This window comes from Macaca thibetana, chromosome 18 (assembly GCF_024542745.1).
Source record: "Macaca thibetana thibetana isolate TM-01 chromosome 18, ASM2454274v1, whole genome shotgun sequence".
NCBI classification, from domain to species: domain Eukaryota; kingdom Metazoa; phylum Chordata; class Mammalia; order Primates; family Cercopithecidae; genus Macaca; species Macaca thibetana.
This window is the reverse complement of record NC_065595.1, coordinates 22,173,808-22,194,616: the sequence shown is the minus strand read 5'-3', so window position 1 is coordinate 22,194,616 and position 20,809 is coordinate 22,173,808.

Genomic DNA, 20,809 nt, shown 5'->3' with positions numbered 1-20,809 from the left:
TTCACATATTGCCATCACTATATATTACCATCTTCCACTATGGCTTATACATCATGCTGCCTGGATCAGGGATGTTATGGAAGTGAGTTTGCTCCTTCAGTGGATTTCAGGCCAACTTTTCCCATCTCATGTCTAAAGTCAAAAAAAAAAAAAAAAAAGGAAATAATGTTGTAAAATGGGTAACACTTCCCTATACTGATGCTGCAGTATGGTAGTTATATGCATGGAAAAAAAAAAAAAAAAAAAAACTGCAACAAAACAAAACAAAAAAATGAAAACCTGTTTTGTTCCTAGTGAGATAACGTCCCTGGGCTGTGTCAGTCAGCCATGGCATAACTGCCAATGTGCTGTCAGTCACATCTGCAGGGAGAAAGAGCATGCCTTTGTTTATCTGCATGACTTGGCTATTTTTTAAGTCTCCTCAGGTTATTGTAACATGCTGGAAAGGCTGAGAACTGCTAACATAGACTCTCATTATTGTGGAGTAAATTTTAATAGCCCTTAGGCTTGACAAATCATTTTTCTTGCTGATAATAGGAGAGATATTATTATCCCCAACTTACAGATGGCAAAGCCAAGGCTCAACTTATTTAAAGGTCTATTAGAGCTTAAGATTAATCACTGCTTAAGTACCAAATGAAATTAATGCCTTTGAGGAGAGCACACTTCCTTAACTTTTCCTTCATCTTAAATAAAGGGCCCTGGAATCAGATACGCCTAGAATAGGGAAGGACTTCAGCTGTAATGAGGAAACTGGGAATTAGAGAGCCAGAGCTTATCTTGCCCATCTTTATGTTCCCTGCACTCCCTTGTCCCATGAACTCAATAAATATTTGATACACTAAATGAAATGAGGCGACCAAGGTCACACAGCCCCCACACCTAGCTTCCAGTCACCAATGGCGCTATACCTGCTCCATACCTGCTCCCCCTGCAGAGGTCATCTGTTTCTGTGTAGCTGTGGAGACCATACCTCCTACCTTGTGTGGGTGAGTCAAGGTTTTAAATGGTCTGTCTCTTTCTTCCCAAAGTACACTTGTTTTGCTTTTCCAGCATATGCAATGATTTTTTTATTCCAGAACTATAGTAGCTGTCCACGACAGAAATACCTGTCACTAAGTCAGGGTCTGGAGTGCCCACACATCGCCCTCTCCTTCCATTATAACACTTTTTAAATATGTAAGAAAAGCAAGCTGGCTCATGCTTATAATCCCAGAACTTTGGGAGGCTGAGGTGAGAGGATAGCTTGAGCCCAGGAGTTTGAGGCCAGCCTGGGCAACAGAGCAAGACCTCATCTCTACAAAAATACAAAAAAAAAAAAATTGCTGGGCATGATGGTGCATGCCTGTAGTCCCAGCTACTCAGGAGGCTGGGTGGGAGAATAGCTTGAGTCCAGGAGGTTGAGGCTGCAGTGAGCCAAGATTGCACCACTGCACTCCAGCCTGGGCAACAGAGTGAGACCCTGGCTCTAAAATAAACAAATAAATGAAAATTAAAAAGAAAAAAAAGGAAAACAAGTTCATAAATACTCTTGGTTTTGTGCAGGAATTGTTTACTCATTCACACGGACCTGTCACTGCACCTGTTGCAAAGAGCCATGACCAGGAATATCTCTGAGGTTTTCTCATGTACTGTCAACTTTTTGGTTTCTTATGAGTTGCGCTTCTCCTCAGGTTTCACATGTTATTCTGTTTCTCCAGCCCTGTCTGCGGGCTGTGTTATCTCTCATTCACACTTTTGAGCCCTTAGGCACTGTGCAACATCATCCACTGCCTCCTCCCATACCTACCACCACGTTCATCCCCTACCCAGTCCAACTAGTTCACCTCCGAAGGCGATGGGAGTGAAGCTGGCCTGGGGTTTTCACTGTAGTAGAGTGGAGAGTCTCTGAAATTTGGGCCACAGGAAGAGTGAGGAGTGGGGCAGACAGAAACCAAAGACGAGGAGAGAGATGGAGACTGTTTCCTAAGCTGTGGGGAGCTGCCAGGGCTTTGGGAATGTAAGGAGAGCTAGAATATTCTGTTGCTGTTGTCCTTGAGTGCAGTGCCCTGGGTAGGAGAGCCATGGGGGCGTCATAGGTCTGGATGACCCTGCCACCATCAACTAGAGAAGAGTCAGCCTATCGAGGAATCCAAAAGAAAGTGGATTAGCAGGCTGTGCAGACAGACCAGTCTTGAAGAGAGGGAGGTCTCTCAACACCGAGATGGCATTCATGGACGGTGCGTGTGCCGCCACTCACCCTCCAACACGAACTCCCAGAAGATGACTACTGCCTTGGTGCTGGGCACACGAGCTCAGAATGTATGGGGGATGTATGTGGCATGGAGTGCAGACACTCTATTGTATAGACACGGAGATAAAAACAATCACGGTGCAGATTGCATTAGGAGTACGGAGTCAGGCTTGCTTGGGTTCTAATCCTGGCCATGTGACCTCAAGCTAGCTCCTTAATTTCTCCGGGCCTCAGCTTCCTTCTCTGTAAAATACTGCCTGCTGTAGAGGGTGATTGCTGCTGCTATGATTTTATACAAAAATATATTAAATTCCCCAGGTATAGATTTTTGTATTTGGTACTAAGATAAACAAAAGAGATTTACAAAAAATACCACATTCTGCGCATGTAACAAAAACTCACATATACCCCATAAATAAGTAAAATATTATATATGAATTTAAAAAAGACAAAGTAAATGTTCTTTCACTGTCCATTTTGTTATCTGGAAATCCATAATAGAATATGAAGATATTTACTATTAACTATAACCCTTAAGAATACTTTCTGCCAGGTGTGTTGGCTCATGCCTGTAATCCCAGCACTTTGGGAGGCCAAGGTAAGAGGATTGCTTGAGATCAAGAGTTCAAGAGCAGCCTGGTCAACATAGTGATATCCCATCTCTACAAACATTTTAAAAAATTAGCCAGGCATGGTGGTACATGCCTGTAGTCTCAGCTACTCAGGAGGCTAAGTTGGGAGGACGCTTGAGACCAGGAAGTCAAGGCTGCATGCAGTGAGGCATAATTGCACAACTGCATGCCAGCCTGGGTGACAGAGCAGCTCTATCTCAAGAAAAAAAAAAAAACCTTTCTGAATTGTTAATATAAAGAGTAATGTATTCAGTATAGTTTACTAATTGTTATATTTCTACTGAATTCTCATTTTTAGAAAATTAATAATTTGAATATGTTATCTAATGTGTTTCTGCTTATCTAAGTGTTTAACCAGAAAGTCAAATTTTGGAGCTGTGCTGAAGAATTCATAGTTGCACATGTGGTATTATGTCCTAAATAAGTAAAAAATTGAGTGGGAGCAAGAACTGGTATCAGACCAGGGATTCTGGTCATCTCCCTGGAAGACTTACTGTGTACTGTGGCTTTGTGACTGATGGAGTGTGTATATGTATGTGTGAGTTGCTTAAGCTAGGATTCAGGAGATACAAATAAAATAAATTCAAAATGACCTTACGGCTACTAAATTTTAGAAGTAAGAGCTAAAATCCATAAATTTCAGGCACAATGGAGACAAATAAAATTTTGTAATATTTTTTATTTTACTACTTCAAAACACCCTTTACTAACATGATCTAATTAATCCTAAAATGACTCCTACATGAAGTTTACTATTATGATCTCTATTTCCTGCTGGGAGAATGGAAGATAGAGTGATTAAATTATATATTTAATTAGGATCCAAGAATTTTTTATATTAGTCCACAATTTTAACTAATAATTAGAAAATTATTTTGGTTTTTTAAAAAGTTGTTGAATAACATTTTTGACCATTATTTGTTTCAGAATGGCCTGATCATAAAAAGAATTCTAGCGTTTTCTTGTCTTAATAAAAAACTGTTGTCATGGAAATATTTCAGATCCCTCTATCCTCCAATTGGCTGAATCTGAACAGTACATAAACAAGCAGATTAACTGAGGCTCAGTGAAGTCTTTTATGGTGGAAGTGAGGTCTGGAACCAGCTGTATTACAAGCCTTTCCAAAGTCCATCTCCCAGGATAGGGAAGAGAGAATAAAAGAACTCTTTTGGAGGTTCAGCTGTACTAACAATGGCTTCTTATCCCAACTGGCTAAGTTCTCTCACACTATCTAAATCAAATACACTAAATCAATTACTGCTTCTTGTGCAGAAGTCTTGTCTATTTTGATTGGCAAATAAAAATGAAGTTGTTTACTAGGAATGCTGTGGTATGACAATATTTTCCAGGCAGTTTGGGCCTGGGGCTTGCATTTAATTTAATCAAGTGATTTTGTGAACTGATAGTGCCATTCATTTCAGTCAGGTTGGGGGACCTGACCAACGCATGACTTTATATTCACAACAAAAAATATTCTCCTTCATTCCCTCAATACAGGAACTCTGCATCAAATCGCATTCCATGAATTTGTTTCCATGCAGTGGTGTGGAAGAGCAATTATACAACTTAATTCAGAGCAGGAATGTTTTATATCCTGAATGAAGAGGAAAGGGGAGATTGGAGGTGCTACCTTAATGTGTGCCTGGATCCATCATTCCTGAACATACTGCTGTTTTATTTCATTCTGATGTGGTGTTTCTCCAAGCTTCTAAGCTCCTTTTGGCATATATCCTTTTGCAGAACTGGAAAAACTTGCAATGAGAAAAAATGAGTTGTGGGTGTTTTTTGTTTTGGTTTTTGTTTTGGTCGAAATGGGGTTTTAGCATATTGCCCAGGCTGGTCTGGAACTCCTGAGCTCAAGGGATCCGCTGGCCTCAGCCTCCCAAAGTGCTGGGATTACAGGCGTGAGCCACCACACCCAGTCTAAGAAATGGGTTTTGTTTTTAGATTTCCACAACCATACCAGAAGTGGCTGACATCCTGGGAGTGAGTGTGGAAACTTCAAGATTGGCTTTTGAGACCCTGAGTCTAGGAAGTGTATCTGGTGCTTCTTATGTTTTCATGCTGGCTTGTGTGGGAAGACAAGATATAAGACAAAAAGACACACATAGCTGCAGACACACACATACATCTGTATACACTTTGCTGGTTTAGAAGGCCTTGAGCTTTTGGGAGACTGAGGCCAGAGGATCACTTGAGCCCAGGAGTTTGAAATCAGCTTGTGCAACATAGTGAGACCCTATCTTTACAAAAAATCTTTTAAAAATTAGCTGGGCAAGGTGGTGCACAGCTGTGGTCCCAGCTACTTGTGAGGCTAAGGTAGGGGGATCTCTTGAGCCTGAGAGATGAAGGTTGCAGTAAGCTATGATCATGCCACTGCACTATAGCCTAGGCAAGATCCTGTTTTTTGTTTGTTTGTTTGTTTAAAAAAAAAAAAAAAAAAAAAACAAGAAGAAAGCCTGGAGTAACATAGGAAAAGGATTATATTAATTCTTCAAGAGAGAGACAAGGACAGTTTGTCTAAACTTGGAGCACTTATAACTAATATGAAAAATCATTCATATAATTTCCTTTATAATGCTAGAGTTGAAGAACTAGAACAAATAGCTCATCCTATGAGGCCAGGCTGGTGGTGAATCAAGCCAGTATTCTGCCAGCAGCATGAAAGGGGTATGTCCTGGGACATCATAATTACCCTCATGCTAAAATGCTAAAACCTCAAAAGGTTAAAGGGCCCTAAGTGAAATGCCCAACACCTTGTGGCTCTTATTAAGGGTTTGCTGTAATGATAAATGATAAAAGCTATCTCTAAATCTGTTGCTCACTGACTTAACTAAACTTTTCCTAATTTATTTTCATGCTGAGGCTTTTATCTGGGACTAAGTTTCATAAGCTTGCAGTCCATGGTATAAAGTATAAAATAACTTATTTTAAGCTTCAAAGGATGTTCTCAAACTTGGGTGTTCAAGAATTTAATGAACAGACTGAGCCTGTCCCTCATGTGTGTTTATGAATGGATAGGCTTGCTTTATTTTAACCTGATAAACCTGGAGACTCATCATTTTCAAGAGTTTGTCTCATGTGAAAACACATCTATATCAAGCTTTTACGCAATGCAGTTATTACATTTTGGGGAATGTGGTTGTATGTGTATTATTAAGCATATCCTAAAGTCTACCGAGTATTTGGAATTTATAAATACAGTCAGCCTTCAGAAATATCATCTAATTTATTCACATACCCACTTTGAGAGGCAGGAAAAGGTAGGCTTATGTGAGTATCCTCATTTTCCTTACTGAAGTCCTGGAGGAAGGATCTACATGAGAGAGACATTCATTGCCTTCCGGTGAGTATCTTTGAGTCATAGAAGAGTTATTTGCCTTGAGGGGCCTTATATTGACTGAGAAATGGTGGTGGGGGGATGAGGCATGCTGACTTGAAGCAAGACAAAGACAATAAACTCATTGACTTTTGTGATCTTCAGGCCTGTTTTGCTGTCGAGAGAGTACATCAGAATACTGTTTGGAAGCCCCTTAGTAAGTGCAAACTGGATCAGAATTTCAGAATGACATTTGCCACATCAGTTGCCAACATAATAATCACTTATCGTGTGATTATTTAATAGGTACCTCTTATGTACAAGGCAGAAGCTCTAAGCCGGGGCTACAGTGGGAAACTTAATCTCCACAGTCCCTGCCTCCTGGAGCTTACACACTGATGTTCCAGGGCACAACAAAAACTAATATATATGTGCAGCTTAATCTCTATGCAAAGAGGTTCTTCTTTAACAACTACCAGTTTTCCCCTACAATCCCAGCAATTTGGGAAGCCAAGCCAGGAGGATCACTGAGGCTAGGAGTTTGAGACCAGCCTGAGCAACATAGTGAGACCCCCGCCTCTACAAAACATATATATATTTTAAATTAGCCAAGTGTGTTGGTTCATGCCTGTCATCTTAGCTACTCAGGAGGTTGAGGTGGGAGGATTGCTTGAATCCAGGAGTTTGAGAGCAGCTTTGTCAACAAAGCGAGACTCTAGCTCTACAAAATATTTTAAAAATTAGCCAGGCATGGTGGTGTACACCTGTAGTCTCAGGTGGGAGGATCACTTGAGCTCAGGAGGTTGAGGCTGCAGTGAGCCGAGATCACGTCACTACACTCCAGCCTGGGCGACATAGTGAGATCCTGTCTCCTAAAAGGACAAAAAAGAAAACCAAAAAAACAAAAACAAAAACAAAAACAAAAAACCCTGCCCCTCTGTGGTCTGAGCTAAGGCCAACCTTTTCCCTTAACAATCTCAATTGGGAGATCCTGGGAGAGAAGAAGAAGTGGGGCCAGCAGGGGATGTGTTTATACCCTGTGGCTAAATGCTGCCTCTCCCACGCTCTCTCCTTGAACTCTACTCTTCATTTGTCTACTAGCAAACAAGACCAAGGACATCTCAAGTAACTCCTTGAGTTCATTAGAGCAGGCCAGAAGAGCTCAGAATCCAGGATTCCAGGAGCACATGATCATGGAGGGTGGGCGGGGGGAGCTATATCTGTGTTTCCTCTTTTGAGAAACTACAGGAATTGTGATAAGAGATAAAGAACTAGGACAGTGTCAATAGAGCAAGGGAGAAGGGTATAAAGAGAAGATAAACATCACGGGTATTTTTGTGGGGGATAAGGAAGGTGAAGTATCTAAAATGATTCCTTGCTTTCCATGCAACCGTAAAATAATGGAATTGATTCATAAGGAAACAGGTTTTGGGTATGGAAAATGCTTGATTTATTCTGGCTATGTTTGCATTCACATGGAAATGTCTAATGATTGTTGATATATGAGTCTGGAGCTTCTAAGAAAAGCTTGGGCTGGAGATTACAAATTGGAGATCACATACTTCTTGCTTCTCCCTATCGAACTTCTGTGATACCTGCCATTTATGGTTTTTCTTCTATCTCATTGGCCACTGCTTTTCATTTTCTTTCATGAATGCATCTTCTAACACCTTCATTTACATGTTCTTCAGGCACCAAAACCCTTCAAACCCATCTATCCAAAATTAAACCAAATCATCCTCCATACCACTCCCAGGCCACTGCTACTGGCCATCTACTGCTTCCATGCTCCCTGTCTCGAGAATGACATAATAATCTGCTTAGCCAGCTGATCCAGAAAACTGGAAAGAGTCCTCATTCTTCCTTCTCTCTTGTCTCCAACTAGCTCCTTACTCTTGAGAGCTTACCACTCAGATTACCTTTCAGATATTTCCTCCTCTTTCTGGATCTTCTATAGCGATCTTAGTTCAAAGTCCTTACCTGGGTCACTGCATCAGTCTATTGCTTTCACTGTCTTCAGTGGTGATCTTTCTAAAATGCAAATAGAATCTTATCATGCTGATATTGCCTTCTTAGGTAGGTCATTCCCATGTGGTGGTAAAGATGACCGCCAGTAACACTAGACTTGCAACCTATGTCATCATCTTTGGAACCTCAGTGGAAAAACCAAGCTATTTAAACCGTATTCCAGTAAAAAGTTCAGCGTATGACTCTTACTGACCCACTTGGGTCATGTGCCCATTCCTGAACCCATTACTGTGGCTGGGGGTCTGGAGCTCTGATTGGCCATCCTTGGGTCCAGTACCTTTCTTCAGGGAATGGAGTCGGCCCCATCCAAATCAAATGGATGGAGAGAGAGGAAGGGTTGACTCCCTCTAAATAAAGAGCGATCTGGCTATGGAAGAAATAATGAATGAAGGGTGGGCCCAAATCACAGAGGTTTCAAAAATCTTTTATTTCACTTTTAAGAAAACCATTCCCCACATGTCTACCCTAATAGAGTCACATATGGCTCCTAAATTAGGCTTCTCACTCAGACTCTATGTGTCTGATTATACTACTTGTTCTGTCTGGAGTTCATTTGGGGGATAGGTGGGTGGGAGAGAGAGGATAGTTTCAATTGAGGACATACTGAATTTGAAATGCCCAGGCATGGCTATGTGGTCAGCTAGATACATACGCACTAACTTGGAGGTCTGGGACAGAGACATGTATTTCAGAGTCTTTGGTGAAGACATAGTGGTTAAAGACAGAAGAGAGAAGATTCTCACAGGAGATATATAAAAGATAGGAAGAGAGAAGAATCTAGCAATGAGGTCCTCGGAGCTCGATGGACAGAGGAGAAGAGTCTATGATGGAAACCGAATAGAAGAAGCCAAAAGGGTAGAAGGGAAAGCAGGCAAGTGTGGCATCAGTGAGTGTAGGGAATACAATAGAAAGTTTCCAGAGAAAAGGGATCTCTGTGGTGGATACCATTAAGAGAACAAATCAAATAAATAGTAAAAAGCATCCCCTGGCTGAAGTGGCATATGTATTTTCATTGAAGTTAATGAAAGAAATGTCAGGGGAGTATGAGAACCAGACTGAAGGTGAGGGGATAAATGGTAGTGAGGAAGTATAGACATTTGATTGTGAAGAGAAGCAGCAAAATAAGGTGATTATTAGAAGAGGATGTGAAGTACAAAGAGGGCTTTTTAAAATTTATTTTTTTAGGTTGGAAGTACATATCTTTATTTTCAGTTTTTAAAAATTTAATCTTTGCAAACTAGGGAGGCACAGCCTTCTATGTGAAATGAAGGTGAGTTCCCGGTTAGAAGAACATTTAAATGCTGATGGAAAGGATCCAGTGGGCAAGAGAGAGTATGCCTGGGAGAGAATGCGTTCTAGGTTTCCTTGGGATGACTGAGCTCTAATAGGAAAAGGACAAAAAAGGAAGGAGTACAGGGTGTGGATGAGGATGCTTTCTGGGTGTGGCTGTGGAGATCTGTGTGATGGTTTCTGTTTTCTCCTGGAACTAGGAAGCAGAGTGAACTGTTGAGAGTGCAGAGAAGGGGAGGGAGCTAGGGATGATGGAAGCCCAGGTGAAGTTGGCAGTTGGGAACTCACAGGGAGTGGAAACTGCTGAAATCCTTTACTTTCTTCAGTGAGTCTCGGCTACTCAGATTCAAGCTTGGATAAAGCAGAAACAGCAGAGGACAGAGGGAAAGGTCATTTGGGAGTAATTTCAAGAGAAAGACTGGAACACAAGACTGTGGAATAAAAGCTCTATAAGAAAGGTGGTGAAGTTAAAACCAAGAGATCTCAAAATTAGGAGAAAATGGAGGGGATCGTGCTTTTGGTGAAGTCAAAGACCATGTAACACTGGTTGGGGCATGAGGAATCTGTGGTGAGTAAGCTGCTATTTAAATCCTCCAGTTTGGGCTGGGCGTGGTGGCTCACGCCTGTAATCCCAGCACTGTGGGAGGTCAAGGTGGGTGGATCACGAGGTCAGAAGTTTGAGACCAGTCTGGCTAACATAGTGAAACCCCGTCTCTACTAAAAATACAAAAAATTAGCCAGGTGTGGTGATGGGCACCTGTAATCCCAGCTACTTAGGAGGCTGAGGCAGGAGAATCACGTGAACCAGGGAGGCAGAGGTTGCAGTGAGCCGAGATCACACCATTGCAGCCCAGGCAACAGTGTGAGACTCCGTCTCTAAATAAATAAATAAATAAATAAATATCCCTGAGTTTGAAGGTAGAGCAGTTTGGAGTGTTGATAAGGTCCAAGGCATAGAGAAAGAGAGAGAAGGTCATTAGACATAAGGAGGTCAAGGACCCGAGAAGCCAGGAGGGTTCATTATATCATAGGTGGATTCTGTGCCAGAATTTGAGGTCGATAGAACCTCACGGTGAACCAAGTACCAGTCTTCACCCAGTATAGCTGTGTTGAGGGAGGGGGATCTGTGGATGCCAGTGGCAAGAAAGAAAAAGCATACATGACATGAGTCTCCAAGAAGTACCTTACAGTGTCAAACAAACTTTAACAATAAACTTAAAATTAAAAAGAAAGGAAATGAATTTTCAGGGTGCTGCAGTTTTAATATAGGGTAATCAATGCTATAAAATAACAGACAATTTCTGATTAAAAACATTTTTTTAGAAACAAGTGTTCTAGCCTGGAGCGCAGTGGCTATTCACAGGCTAAATCATGGCACTCTACAGCCTGGAACTCCTGGGCTCAAGTGACCCTTCTACTTCAGCCTCCCAAATAGCTGGGACTACAGGTGCACACCACCACACTTGGCCAAGATATCTGAGTTTTTAAAAAGTATGAGTTTGCATGATTATGAGAAATTTCTGCTATCAAAAAGCATAAGAGTTTTGCCGGGCATGGTGGCTCACACCTGCAATCCCAGCATTTTTTGAGGCCAAGGCAGCTGGATCACTTGAGCTCAGGAGTTCAAGATCAGCCTGGGCAACACTGTGAGACCCCGTCTCTACTAAAACACAAAAAATTAGCCAGACATGGTGGCATGGACCTGTAGTCCCAGCTACTCCGGAGGCTGAGGCAGGAGAATTGCTTGAACCCGGGAGGAGGAGATTGCAGTGAGCCGAGATGGTGCCACTGTGCTTCACCTGGGTGACACAGGGTGACTCTGCCTCAAAAAACAAACAAACAAAAAATAGGAGTTTTGTTTGTTGTATATTAATTGGAGTTGAGGCTTCAATTAGCAGATCTTGGGGACCATACAGAATAAGAGTCTATTAGCTAGCAGGGCTTACTGGAATGATCTATGAAAAGGTAACAAGGCCATTTCCCCAGGCTCAGTTTCAATCATGGGAGACAGAAGATGTCTCTAGCCATGGTCCAAAGATGTCTGGTTTTAGGATAAAGAGAAAGAAAGGAGGAGATACTATATTTGTAACAATTTATAACAGTAGTTGTTCTTAGAAGTCTTCATGCTGAAGCAGGCAGGAAAAATGTATTATTATAGAAGCCTTCATATTGACTGGGCATGATGGCTCATACCTGTAATCCCAGTGCTTTGGGAGGCCAAGGCCAGGGGATCGCTTGAGGCCAGGAGTTCAAAACCAGCTTGAGCAACATAGTGAGACCCTGTTTCTATTTTTTTTTTTTTAAGAAGAAGTTTTCATACTAAAAAGGTGGCAGCCTCCAGAAAAATTAGACTTTCTTAGCCATCACAGCCTTTCGGTGCCCAGAAATTTGCTTTCGTTTGGATGCTTTTGCCCATCTTAGAAAATTCTAAGATTGAGCAGGTGGCCTGGGTGGACAAGTCCAATGGAAGCGTCTCTGCCTCTCCCAAAATGCTTCTAAGGCCATTACTCTCCTTCCAATAAGCCATACTCACTGCTTCCTGGCAGATCTTCATTACAGCTGACCCCGGGGAATTCCAGAGGCAACCATGCTGGGGGAAGCAAAGGCTGAGCTCTCTGGGCATGAAACATAACACTGAAAGCTTTTTGTCCTAGTACAGGCGTGAGTCCTGATGTTTTTATTGCACCTTTACAGTTCAGAATTCACTTTCTGAAACTCCTGCTTTGTTTCCTGAGGATGGACTTCAGATTCCCTTAAAAATCTAGTAGGCACATTGGAAAACCCAGAAACAAATTATAATACAACCCCTAAATTAATTCAATATATTGCGATGAGTCATTGGATATGAAGGATTAAGAAATGTTGACAGCTGCTTCCATCTGATACCCTGAGATAAGGAGGCTCGTGGTGCCTAATATCTTACCTATTTTATGTAGAAACGCAATGTCTGGACAAATGCAATAATCTCTTCCTATTGTCTCATTCTCAGAGGTCTCCGCCTGGACTGGGCATCTGTTGCCCTTGTGTGTTCAGTGCCCTCATTTTATCTGGAGACCTTTTCTTCCCTCATGCTATATGATCCTTGTGGGGCTATCAGCTACTCTACCCTGTTCTCTTCTCCCCTGTGCATAGGAGTAGGCCGGTGACCCAGTCTGCACCTTCCTTGTTTGGTAGAATAATTTGGGAGGAACCGGTTCTTCCCAGCACCCCCAGCTTTATTAAGGCGTACTTAACAAAAACCAGGTTTTGTTTGTTTGTTTATGTTTTTGTTTTTTTTCAGGGAGTGGGGGTAGCTTTGGGTGCAAGTAGTCTCCTTATTTACTGTATGGAAAGAACCAGACTGCTGAATGAAGTCAAGCAGAAACACATGGAGCTGAGAGACAGAGCCCTGATGATATCAGCTGTATTTCTAGACTCAGCCATGCTTTTCCACTTGTATACACATGGTAGCCCAGGATAAACGTGGTTCTGCACCTTGCTTTTTAAAAATTATTATTTAACTTGATATACCCTCAAGATTACTCTACATCAGTGCCGAGTGAGCGTCCTCATGGAGTTACACAGTGCTTCACTGGCTGGCGATACCAATAATTGATTCAACTACTTCTCTGTGGGTGGGCATTTAGGGTTGTTTCTAATCTTTTGATATTTCAAATGCACATGTCACTTCATATTTTGCCAGTGCAGACAGTCTTAGAAGTGGGATTGCTGTATTAATTAGGAATTACCAGTGTAATTTGCTAGACACAGACAAATGTCTCTTCACAGGTGTTGCTTTGCATTCTCACCAGCAAGGTGTCTTGTTTCCCCACGAATTTGCCAACTAGGTATATTGTCAAACCTCTGGCTTTTTTTGATCTCCTGTATTTTAATCCTGTTCTCTTAAGTTTTCCCTTCTTGAAAAGGCAGAGAAGCAGCTCAGCTCCAGCCACAGTACCACCGTGATAAGATGGGAGCACTCCCAGGGAATATGTTCAAGAGACGTCGGTGAACAGAATCTAGAGTCTATGGAGGAATAATTTTGACATAGTCAGTGATACTGAAAGAATAGTTCATAGAACTAGAAGATTATTATTCCAAAAGGGGTAGGAGTGGAGGGCGGACAGTGAGCATGATGGGGGTTGCATTGGGGGATGGGCGTTGGAAAAATTGTAAGGAAAAACATAGATGTTTGTTTGCCACTATTAGCTGAAGGAGCTGGTTTTGTTACCTCAACTGCTAACCCATAAATTGTGAAGTCCCTACTGATCATTAAAGAGATTTTCCGGCCGGGCGCGGTGGCTCAAGCCTGTAATCCCAGCACTTTGGGAGGCCGAGATGGGCGGATCACTAGGTCAGGAGATCGAGACCATCCTGGCTAACAGGGTGAAACCCCGTCTCTACTAAAAAAATTACAAAAAGCTAGCCGGGCGACGTGGCGGGCGCCTGTAGTCCCAGCTACTCGGGAGGCTGAGGCAGGAGAATGGCGTAAACCCGGGAGGCGGAGCTTGCAGTGAGCTGAGATCCGGCCACTGCACTCCAGCCGGGGACAGAGCGAGACTCCGTCTCAAAAAAAAAAGAGATTTTCCACTATGTGAATCCTCTTTCTCTTTTCCAATATGCACCCCCACCCACCCCTGGCACACACACAGCAGAAAGCAAATTCAATATTGTTGGAGACATCTTTGGAATTGCTAGTTGAGTCGTTTAATAACTTTTTCTGGGTCTTCCTGCTTTTAAACAAACCATAAATTTAGAGAAAATCATCTAGAAGCATGCTTTGAAATTTTATTAGTGGAGTACTAAAAGAGTTTTAAAATGAGAAGACACATTGGTCACCTTTTAAATTAAGTAGAGATTTTTCAGACTACTAAAGACATTGTTATTTTAAAAATAAATAATCACTAAACTTGTCAAAATTGTTTATTAAAGCTGCTATTTTAGAATGTCTACCCTAGAGTTGAAGGACATCATTTATTTTGCTTTTCGGAAAATAAAAATGCAAAGGAAGTAGAAAAAAACCCAAATCATTTCCCTTATCTTGCAAAAATTGAACTCATATAATTGAGCATTTCTGTGGCATCTAGAAAAGTATAGACTAAAATTTGCCATCACACTTCTTGCAATTAGTTGAATAATGGCCTCCAAAGATATCCAGGTCTTCATCCTTGGAACCTGTGAATGTTATTATGTGGCAAAATTAAGGATCTTGAGGGGAGAGGGTATCCTAGATTATGTGGGTGGATTCCAAATATGATCATGTGTCCTTATTAGAGGGAGGCAGAAAGATATTTGACTGCAGACAGAAGAAAGAAGGCGATATCATGACTTCAGCAGAGAGAGAGCTCTGAAGATGGTACCAGCTTTAAGATGCAGGGAGGGGCTATTAGCCAGGGAATACAAGGAATCCAGCTCTAGAAGGCAAGGACACTGATTCTCCCCTACAATGTCCAGAGAGGGCCTTGTACCTTGGGCCGGTGACACTGATTTTGAATTTCTGGGCTCTAGATGCACAAAAGAAAAAAATTCTGTTCTTTTATGCCACCAAATGTGTGGTATTATGTTACAGGGGCCAGCCATATGAATTAATTAATGCTCTTCCCAATTTCTAGGAAATAGGAACTTGATGTTTGACTTTAAAGTTCAGTACATGTGTTAATAGGGATGAATTAGAATGTAAAGGTATTTTTTTTTTTTAATTTTTTTTTAAAAATTTAAAAAACAAAAACAAAAAAAATTTAGGCTAGGCACTGTGGCTAACACCTGTAATCCCAGCACTTTGGGAGGCTGAGGCAGGTGGATCACTTGCCATCAGGAGTTTGAGGCCAGCCTGGCCAACGTGGTCAAAACCCATCTCTACTAAAAACAAAAATTAGCCAGGCATGGTGGTGCATGCCTGTAGTCTCAGCTACTTGGGAGACTGAGGCGGGAGAATCGCTTGAACCCAGAAGGCAGAGAGGTTGCAGTGAGCCAAGATCATGCCTCTGCACTCCAGCCTGGGCGACAGAGTGAGACTCTGTCTAAAAAAAAAAAACAACCAACCAACAAACAAAAAACAAATTTGGCTGTGCCTCTTTTAGGAAAAAAGACTTAACTGCATTAAATCTCAAATGCATCATTAATAAAGAACATCACCTGAGTTTCCTCGGCTGGCATTGTGGTGGTCTAGCTGTACTGAAGGGTCTCCTGTTATAAGCCAACCTAACTTTTTAAATGTGTTGCTAGGCTTGCAGTTCATAAGGGAATTCATCCCTTAAGGTCCCATATATTACTCAGCTTTGGCTGTGATGATGATGTACAGCAAAAATCTCAAAATCTGAATGTTTACAACAGTAAGCATTTATTTCTAATTTGCATTGTATGTTGGCAGCTGTTAAGCTGAATAACCCTGCTCCAGGCTCCAGGCCAGGTTCAGGTCTGTTTCATGGTTCTCCTCATTGATACTTAAGGAGCAATGCTCATCTAGGATGTGATGTTCTCATGGTGGAGGGCAGGAGCACAAAAGAGGTCGCAGAATCTTGCAAACCTCTTATGATGTCTGTTTTGAACCGGCCACACTGCCATTTCTGCTAAGAGTCCATTGGCCAAAATAGGTGCAATATTACTGGGGCAGGGACATTTACTGGGGGTGAGGAAGTGAATATTTGCCAAATAGTAATACGGTCTATCACATTCCTCCAACCTGAAAAAAGTTAGCTAAAACCAAAGAATGATGCCGTAAGCAGCAAGTAAATGCTATTAATATATGAATATTGCAGTTGAAGGGAGACTACCCCTCTGGCTGGTGGCTGAACCTGAGACTTCTGCACTAAATTGAGACTCTCAAATGGGGCTACAGTGGTCCTAGAGTGGTAGGGTCCCGCTTCTTAGCAGAAAGAAACACAAATCCACTTTGGATTCCCATAGACTAAGACTAACCAAATAAAATCTCAACCAAATGAATTCCCAATCAACACACATGGAATGAAGTTACTATGAGTAAGAGTCAGCGGAAACAATGGAAGACACACCCCAAGCTTTTAGATATGAGAATTAACAAAATAGAAAATAAATAGTTATGAAATGTTTAATGAAATAAAATTTGGAGACATAAGAAACTCAAGAATTGAGAGGCTGATTTCAAAAAGAATTAAATAAAACTTTTATTTATAATTCATTCATTAATTAAATTTTTTGAGACACTCAGGCTAGAGTGTAGTGGTGTGATCATAGCTCAGACAACCTCAAACTGCCGGGCTCAAGTGATCCTCCTGCCTCAGCCTTTTGAGTAGCTAGGACTATAGGCATGCACCACAACGTCCGGCTAAAAACCTTGAGATACAATTACAGAGTCTAATTGTTGTATTAAAAAAACTCAACTGATGGGCCAAACAGAACATTAGACTAAACTAAATAGTTATTTATCAAAGTAGACGAGAGGTTTGAAGAAATCACCCAGAGTGTAGCAGACAGGGAAACAGAATATGAAAAAGGTTAAGAGATACAGAGAATAGAATGAGAATGTCTAACATATAATTAATTGGAGCCCTGGAAGAACGGAATATAGACAATGGGGAAAACAGAATATATGAATAGATTAGTAGCTGAGCATTTTCCAGAAATAAGATTGAAATCCGAGATAGAAAAAACGAAAAGCACATTAGGTAGGATGGAGGAAAGGAAAGCTACATGTAGACAAATTATAGAAAGTTTAGAACACTGAAAACAAAAAGCAGCTAAAGATAAGGCAAATGACTTAAAAGGGACAATAATTAGACTAAGAGCTGACTGTTCATCATCAACAATGGAAGGCAGAAATCAGAGGAGGAACATCTTCAGAGTGCTGAGAATGAAACAACAATATACCTGGGATAAGACTACCATTTTTTTCCTGAAGGGTTGTTCTGTCCCCCAGAACACGCCCCCGCCTCCGCCCCGCCAAAATAAGCTGATTATAAACCTGAGATTTCAGAGTGATAGGGGTTGGGTAAAACCAATCAAGGACACGAATCACATTAAGAACATTTATTTACATCCAGCCGTGTTCCACAACAGCTTTGAGTCTATTTCTTTTTTTTTTTTTTTTAGTGTTGCAAGGAAATATTTATTGGGATTACACACAAAAATGTGAAGGTTCTGTATAAAAAGGGGAGTCCATTTTCAGTTCAAACCTTAAATAAACTAAATGTATTTTTTTTAAGTTTTATATCCTTTTATTATTATTATTATTATTATACTTTAAGTTCTAGGGTACATGTGCATAATGGAAAATTTCACCCTCTCTCATGGATGTGGATAGACATTTTCAGGTAAACAAAAACTGCAAGTTTATTACCAATGGATCTTTACTAAAGGAATTTAAAAGGATGTTCCTAGGAAGAAGGAAAATGATCCCAAAGAAACATCTAAGAAGCAACAAGGAATCCTTAGAAAAGAAACTGCAAACCATATTGGTAATGCTAGAAGAACTTGTATAATATAATAATAGCATCTAATTTGGTGGTTTTAAAAAAAAGACAGGAGCCAGGCATGGTGGCTCACACTCGTAATACCAAAACTTTGGGAGGCCTAGGCAGGAGGATCGCTTGAAGCTAGGAGCTTGAGACCAGCCTGGGCAACATAGCAAGACCTTGTCTCTACAAAATATTTCTTAAAAATAAAGAAAAAACTAAAAAAAAAATCAACAACAAAAAAAACAAGGCAGAATAAAACTAGATCTTGATCAAAATAGTTTTTAAGCTTCATGTTCAGATAGAGGATTAAGATACGAACTTTTGGTTTGCTACATTAGGCATTGTTAAAACAAAACAAAACAAAAGTCAGGCATATTAAATTTAACAGATTTTAATTGAGCAAAGAACAGTTTGAGAATCCAGCAACACTGTGCTTCCCTGGAACCAGAATAGGTTCAGAGACCCTGATGCTGCTGTGTGGCCAAAGACGGTTTATGGACAGAAAACAGGAAGTGACTTACAGAAAACAGAAGTGAGGTACAGAAATAGCTAGATTGGTAACTGCTCAGTGTTTGCCTTATTTGAGCACAATTTGAAGAGTTGGCCCCTTTGATTGGCCGAAAGTCAGTGATTGATACAAGAGTAAGTTAGTCTGTTTACACCTCTAGTTAGGTTATAGTTCATTATGTATGAAGAAATCTTTAGGCTGTTAAACTGAAGTTAACAGCATGCATGTAAAATGTCAAGTGTAACCAGTAAAAGAACAGAAATGCAGTGATTAACATCCCAACCAAGAGGAGGAAATAAATGCAATAAGAAAACAAAGAATACTATCATTACTCAATCAGAAGACTAATTAAAAGGCATAAAAAAGTACGTAGTAAAAATGTGAAAACAAAGCCAGGTATTTTAGAAATGATGATTTTTAAAAGGTAAATCACTATTAGTAATAAACTAATAAATGATATTTTATTAGTTTTAGAGCTCTAGAATAAATAGCACATAGGTATTCAAAACGTATTTCTTTTTTTTTTTTATTTTTTTTGAGACAGAGTCTTGCTTTGTTGCCCAGGCTGGAGTGCAGTGGCATGCTCTCGGCTCACTGCAAGCTCCACCTCCTGGGTTCACGTCATTCTCCTGCCTCAGCCTCCCGAGTAGCTGGGACTACAGGTGCCCACCACCACACCTGGCTAATTTTTTTTTTTTGTATTTTTAGTGGAGATGGGGTTTCACCGTGTTAGCCAGGATGGTTTCGATCTCCTGACCTTGTGATCTGCCTGCCTCAGCCTCCCAAAGTGCTGGGATTACAGGCCAAAATGTATTTCTTAAAAAGCTTGGCTATTGATATGATTTGGATGTTTGTCCCCTTCATATCTCTTGTTGAAATGTGACTTGCAGTGTTGGAGGTGGGGCCTGGTGGGAGGTGACTGGATCATGAGGGTAGATCCCTCATGAACGGCTTAGCACCATCCCCTTGGTGATAAGTAAATTCTAGCTCGGTTAGTTCATGTGAGATCTGGTTATTTGAAAGTGTGTGGCACCTCCCCACCCACTCTTGCTCCTGCTCTCATCATGTGAAGTGCTAGCTGCTCATCGCCTTCCACCATGCTTGTGAGTTTCCTGAGGCCTCCCCAGAAGCAAATGCCAGCACCATGCTTCCTGTACAGCCTACAGAACCATGAGCCCATTAAACCTCTTTTCTTTATAAATTACCCAGCCTCAGGTCTTTCTTTTCTTTCTTTCCTTTCTTCCTTTCTTTCTCTTTCTCTTTCTTTCTTTTTTCAGGGTTTGGCTCCATTGCCCAGACTGGAGTGCAGTGGCGCAATCTTGGCACACCTCAGCCTCAGCCTCCCAGGCTCAAGGGATCCTCCTGTCTCAGCTCCCTGAGTAGCTGAGACAGCCCCAAGCCACCAGGCCCAGCTAATTCTTGTATTTTTTTGTTTTTAGAGACAAGGTCTCACTATGTTGCCCAGCTGGTCTCGAACTCCTGGACTTGAGGGATCCACCCACCTCGGCCTCCCAAAGTATTGGGATTACAGGTGTAATGTAAATACCACTGTGCTTGGCCTCAGGTATTTCTTCATTAATAGCACTGTAAGAATGGCCTAATATAGCTATTTTTATACAAAAAGATGAGCTATTTACAAGTCATTCTTTGCTACCCACCTCTGTATTTGTCAAAAATTTGAAGCATAATATAGCTTTCTTACATAATCATAAATGGCTTAAATTTGTTACATTTCTGTGCATCAAGGAATGGTACTGAGTTCCAAGATGATACCAGTCTTTACAGGTTCGTGGCCATCTTCAAAGTGTCTGCTTAATAGGCCTTCTTTTTAAAGAAGACAAATCATCACTGAAAATTGAAGAGAAAAATTGAGTGTTATTTATATGAAACTTAAACATGTGACATTATTCTTCTTTGGGTACTTCCCAGATGTGATTATGATCTACGTAGTTTTGCTAAGACAACTCAATAATTTGTAAAGAGGCTTAGCATTAAAATGTTCTCTATTTGTGATTACCCATTGTACTTTAAAATTGTTCTTGCTAATTTTTCGTTTCTGATGATCCTAAGTGAAGAGTATTTGCCAAACACCCACAGTATCAAATCTAAGATGCTAAAGGCAGCCTGCAAAGGGAACAAAGGAAAATGAATTCTAGAGGAGACTCTACAAGTTAAGGTTCTACATAATTGTTGGGTAGGTGCAAAATGGACTGGAGGAAACATTGCTTTTGATACACCTGCTGAATAGTTTCCTTTAAGGGTTGTCCTCCCTCACCCCCAAAGAAATTGGATTACTCATCTGAGACTTGAGAGTAGATGATGGTTAAACTGATTGATGATGCTAGTCACCTAAGTATGTTTGTTTACCTCACTCCCCAAAAGGTTTGA